Genomic DNA, 5,987 nt, shown 5'->3' with positions numbered 1-5,987 from the left:
ATTAGATAGGTAGAGTAAATAGAAGGAGTTCAACTGTTTAATCTAAGCCCTTGGATGATATAAGGTTAGATTTAGATAGTTTATTTTGTAAAGAAAAGAAAAATATTGATAAGGGTTTGCTAGCCTAAATGCACCCAAATAAAGTGAAGAAAAAATGGTAGGATAAGTAGATGGGTAAGTAGTGGAAAGGTTGCAGAAATGTTTTGTGATTACATTAAAAGCACTTATGATATTTTTCCAAATGCATATTTTAAATATGCATAAGTGGTACATAAAGCAAAGACAATGGTTCACAACATGATTCATTTAACATCCCTATCTTTCATTTTAACCCCTACGTCACTCATTAACCTCCCCTTCATAATAAAAGATTAATATCTTTAGCTCTTTAAGTCAAAGAGGCTCAAAGAATTTCTCTAACTTCTGGAGGGACCGAACCCTCGGCTTGATGACTTAAGAAACAAAGGTGTTAAAAACCCCTGGCAATTCAAAACAAAGGTGTTAAAATCCAAAACAAACTAGACGACCGACATGCAACATACCTGTGTGACTGTCTATGAAGATTGTGCAATTTTCACCAGGAGGCTGGGAGACTGGCTGCCAAAACTATGCAAGGCATAGTCTAGGTTGTTGGTAGGCTGACTGAATACTGGAACTACACAATGCACAACCCACCCTGGCCTGTTGAGGACAGAAACTACACAATTCGCAATTTCAATCAGCAGTGACATGCAAACCAACAAACTGCATTGTGCAATTTCTGGGGCCAGTAAGGCACTGCCTCCCAATTGCGTAATGCAAGACTGGTTACGATGGCGTTTTGATATAACAAGTTTTGATAAGATCGAGGTTATGACGCGCATGCCACAAATCTAGGAAAAAATGACACTTGGTGAGAGGTTTCTAAAATGAGCTTTGCATGTAACCTCTAGCTGCTAATAATAGATACCTAGATCTAGGGATGCATTTTGCATGCTACATTTTGTTATTTCGAGAAGAGCAGCCCATGCATGAAAATCAAATTTTCTCGGCTCGGATGGAAGTGGTCAACCTGAAAGCACATGCGACAGCCTGCTTGACTGAGAGAGGGATTTGCGTAATTTCTGAGAGGAACTAGGATGGCTGTCCCAAAGGGATTCCACAATTTTTGGGAGGAGCAGATGACTGCTGCCCAAAATTGCGCAATTTTTGTGGGGTACTAGGCTGGCTGTCCTAGAGGGTTTGCACAATTTCTGGGAGGAGCAGGTAACTATTGCCCAGAATTATGCAATTTCTGGGATAAGTTGCAATGCTGGGCCAGATTACGCAATTTTCCCAAGGAAGATTGTCAGACTATTCTACGCAATTTTGGAGCTTAGCAGTCTGTCAAGTAGATTTGCGTAATTTTTGGGGGGAAGGTTGGTTCCCCTCCAGAATTGTGCAATTTTCTGAGGGAGCTATTTAGCCAGTAACTAGCCCAAGTCAGGAATGGCAACTTGTGAGGGGAGAGAAGCAAAATAACATACACAGGCTGGAAAGCTACTAAAAAACCAATGAAGCCTATGTACTTGACAGTGCAAGACATGCTACTAGGATGGTTGGTAGGGAGGCTCCAAAACGAAGCTAAGGAAAAAATTTGGAGGGTGGTTGTAGCTGCTACAACATTTCCAAAATTCAATCTAATATGATACTAATTCAGTAAGATGAATAGTAATGCAAGATCTTGCTCATAATTTTACAAACACATGGTAAACATAGTAACTATAGATCATGAATGCATATATATCCACTGTCTTCTTAAATTCATCAGAGAACCATCAAGAAGGCTCAATTCCCTCTCAAACTAGTTGCAACAACACTTGTTATCCAATGCGTTCATGTACCATCTAATAACTAATCAAACCATGAACAAGATCCATAACAAGAACACATTATACAAAAAGAATGTACCATTCCTATAACCAGCATTTAACCAGAGTAAATCCATGACAAATCAGTCATAAAATCAACACAATAACCCATACAAGTGCTCATCGATCTCAATAAGAAATAACACATAATAGCATATGCATAAAGCCAACCAAGTCAAGGATTTTCTCATACCACCCGGCCATAGATTGGGTTGAACCAAAATTCTCTTTCAACCAATCACCCCAATGCCATATTCCAAGCATGAATGTGGGATTATATGGGTTAAATCAAAATAGAACCAACTAGGGCTTCCAGAGGCCAAATCACCTCAACCCTCAACCATAGTGATTTCACCTAAACCAATCTATAAATCACTAACACCAAACAAGCTTGGATGCCTCCAAATTTGTTCACCATACCTAGAGGAATTTTCATGTCTCCACCCATCCTTCAAGAGTTCCAAGATAAATCCCATCTTCACCCTCGACCCTTGGGAATTTTCCTAAGACCACCTCACCAGGATACAAATTCGGCTGCCCATCCAAAGCTTAATCACAACAGGGAACCCAATACACCATGGTTGTCTAGGAAATGGAAAGGCAAGGCTAAAACCACTGTTAATCCAAGAAAATCCCTTGTCAATGAAAACAAAGGAACCAAATCACCAAATGCATGTACCATGCATTCAAATATCAGTAACGAAATCACACATGCAACCATTTACCTACAACGTTCTCCTGTTGTAATTGCTTTTCCAACCTTCTCTTTCAATGACCACAAATTCATTTGTTTTCTTGCTTTTGTTCAAGTGCTTTCTCTCTCCTAGTCCAAATGTGAATGCCTCAATGTCTAAGTGAATGTTAGAATGCTCCAAGAATGCTCTAAGCGTGTAAGAGTAGTCAAGAGAGTTAAGAGTAATCAAGAGAAGCATAGAATGTTCTCTCTCTCCTTTTGTTTCATTTTTCTTTCATTTTCTTTCATTTTCCCTTCAATGCATATTTGTGTCTCTTCATCTCCCTTTTCTCCTATTTTCCATTATTTCTCATATTAAATTGTCACTTATTGCCTTTTGTCTTTTCCAATTTCCATAGCCAATAATAAACCATAAGTGATGCCCACTATAATGATTTTCCCTTGTATACATCTTGGAATATGTGTCCTGTTACCTTGATCTTAATTTATTTACAAGGAAAATCAACTAGGGGTTGTTACATTCTAGGCATCCAAGAAAAGAAGAAGAAGGATGAAGAAGGAAAAAGAAGAAAAAATTCATCTCTATCATTTCTCTCTCTATCTTTGACTTCGAACATGTGACTTTCTGGGCATATTCTAGGCAACAAGTTGAACTTCTAGGCAACACGGCCAAAATTCCAAGCAATGGGGCTGAGTTTCTAGGCAAATTTTGGGAGGTCCAATTTTGGCCTAGGAATATTAGAGAGGGTCGAGTTTATTAGGAAAAAGTTTGACTTGACAATAGGGTTGTCTTACAAGGTTTGACCATAACATTGTAGGTCAGTTTGGCCATCATATTGACTAGCAGAATTAGGTGTATATCTTGTTAAACTGAAGAATTTCTCTAAGGAAAATGTTTTTGGGTTTTCCCGGGGAAAATCTTGTGTTCTCTTTGTGCATTGCGATCTTTATTGTCCTTTATCATCATATGGTTGAATTTTTGAAGTGTAATTGCTTAATGATAAATTGTAAGTTCTAAAAGAATATCTACATCATTAGAAGTGATTATCAATATTTTAGAAATTAGTGCTTATATCTATTGCACTTGAAAAGAAAACATCATATATGGCATCTATATGGTCTTCTGAAAATTAATATCTTTGATTGGACTTTAGCTCATAAAAAACTTGTTATTGTAGAAAATCTTGCCAAATGAGACATCCATGGTCCTTCAAGATGCCCCCCTTTTCTAAAAATAATGATGCAAATTATTATCTTCTCCTAGAATGTCAATTCACCAAGATGGTTTGGTTTGAGGCTCTTCAAGGACTAGCTCATCATCTCCAATAACCAAGTCATCCCCTTCAACCTTTTTATTTATGGGTTAAATCCTGTATGGGTTCATTTGTGGGAAATCCTTTATTCAACAAGTTGAGGTGAGAACTACCCAAATACATATGTTGGAAAATCTAGTTGGCACACAATCAAGTAATCTTTTAGAAAGTTTGTTTGTAGCCACAACTTGTTGTAGAGAGGGAAAAAAAACCCTATTAGCAAAGCATATTAACACCTGAAATATGAAGCATTCATCTCCTTAATCTCCATATAATATGGAAGAGATTTGAATCTCACACTTTAATATGAGACCTATATTAGTTTATCTATCTTCTCTAATAAGTAGACTTTGGCATGTCAATTTTTCTTTCTTTAAATTTGATCAATGGTTTAAGGTGCAAAAGTATTATGGTCTTTGTTTCGATGGACCTTCTATGCATAGTCAAGGGGTGGTAGGAGAAAGGGGTGCTATTGCACCCTAGTGGACAATTAGAATTATCCTACTCTTGGAGCCTAGGTATGGCCTCTAATAATCACGTGGAATATTATGCTCTACTTCAAGGAATTCAACATGCATTATCTTTACACATTCATATATTGATAATTGTGGGCAATTACAAAGTTATCATATGGCATATCCATTATGGTTCGGCTCCCTCAGAGTTGAAACCCAATGCTATATTTAAAAGGATCCATCAGATTTTGGATAAAATTTTGAGTTTCAAGTAAAGCATTCTGCAAACTTAGCAACCCAAAGGGAAGAAGGGGTGTTGAAAATCAATGACCAGTTTACAAATTTCACAACTCCTTAATATGTTGATAACTTGTATCATGAGCATGTGTTAGATGGTGACCATCAAGATTATGTATCATTCCCCTCAATCTATTTCATGAAGGTACTTTATTTCTTAATTCATTAGGATGGTTCTTCACATCACGAAGGAAGTTACGAAACAATATGTCATAGCACAGGGGAAATCATGGATCGTATTGGTTGAATGGATTACAAAGAGGGTTCACGCACTGCAATCATCCGATTTGACCTTCAAGATAGTAGATGACATGGAGCATGATGTAGTCGTTTAGTATGTGGAGGTTATATGGATGAGGGTGATGAATTGGCTTGGAAGTTAATCCTACTAAGCATGAAAATAGCCCTAGGTAGGACTTTATCTTAAGCAAATCAAAAAGTGGGTATTTTTTGGTTTGAGGTTGATGTCTTTTTATTTAGCTTCCTCTCTATGCCGTTCATGGTCATCTTAATTTGCGGTCATTCATGGTCACTATAGTGTTTTAGATATTTGGCTTGAAACAAAAAGTGGATCTTGGCTACTTCTTCCCTAGGCCTTGATGCCTGTTGTTTTGGGGTGTTCAACCATACGTGTTAGTCCTTAGCGATTATGTGTAGACAACTTAAATTGGGCATCTAGATAGGATGGAGTTCAACATCAATATTGGAAGTTGAAAAATCTCTTGCATCAATGCCTTTAACTTCTATGAGCTTCAAGATTCTATTTTGTAGTTATAGTGGCGATATAACCAACTAGAAACACAATTATCTTCGTGAATGGAAATCTTTTAGATTGAACAACTTCAATGGGGAAACAGTGAAATCAATAACCTCAAGTGCCAAATTCAAGGGTTACTGCATGTTGGAGCTCAAGGTACTCTGTCTCCCATTAACTCAATTAATTATATCAATCCTTATATTCTTTTATGTTTGATTGTAGAAGCTCCATTATTGGAGAATGTTCGCTCTCAGGGTCTAGATATCAATCCAATACTTGTATAGATTAGAACAAAAGAAAAACGTGGCCTTATCTTGAATGTCTTCTATAAGATCTATACAACTCAAACTTTAGCTTAGATGCATTTTTGGTGCAATGTAACTCTTCTAAGTTTTGACTTTCTTTTTAGTATCCGACAATATTTGCAAAATTATAGTATTTTGTTGTTTAATATGTGTTTTTGAATGCATAAATTAATTTAACACCTTGACAAACTCCTAAAAAAACCTAAATTATACAAATCTCATAACTCAAAATTGTAATTTCAACAAATAGCTATCAAAATTTAAACAAAATTTAAAG

The sequence above is a fragment of the Pinus tabuliformis genome, chromosome 2_2 (assembly GCF_031772625.1).
Source record: "Pinus tabuliformis cultivar Carrire ecotype Pingquan chromosome 2_2, CPIR1, whole genome shotgun sequence".
In the NCBI taxonomy this organism is placed as follows: Eukaryota; Viridiplantae; Streptophyta; class Pinopsida; order Pinales; family Pinaceae; genus Pinus; species Pinus tabuliformis.
This window is presented reverse-complemented; position numbering follows the sequence as displayed.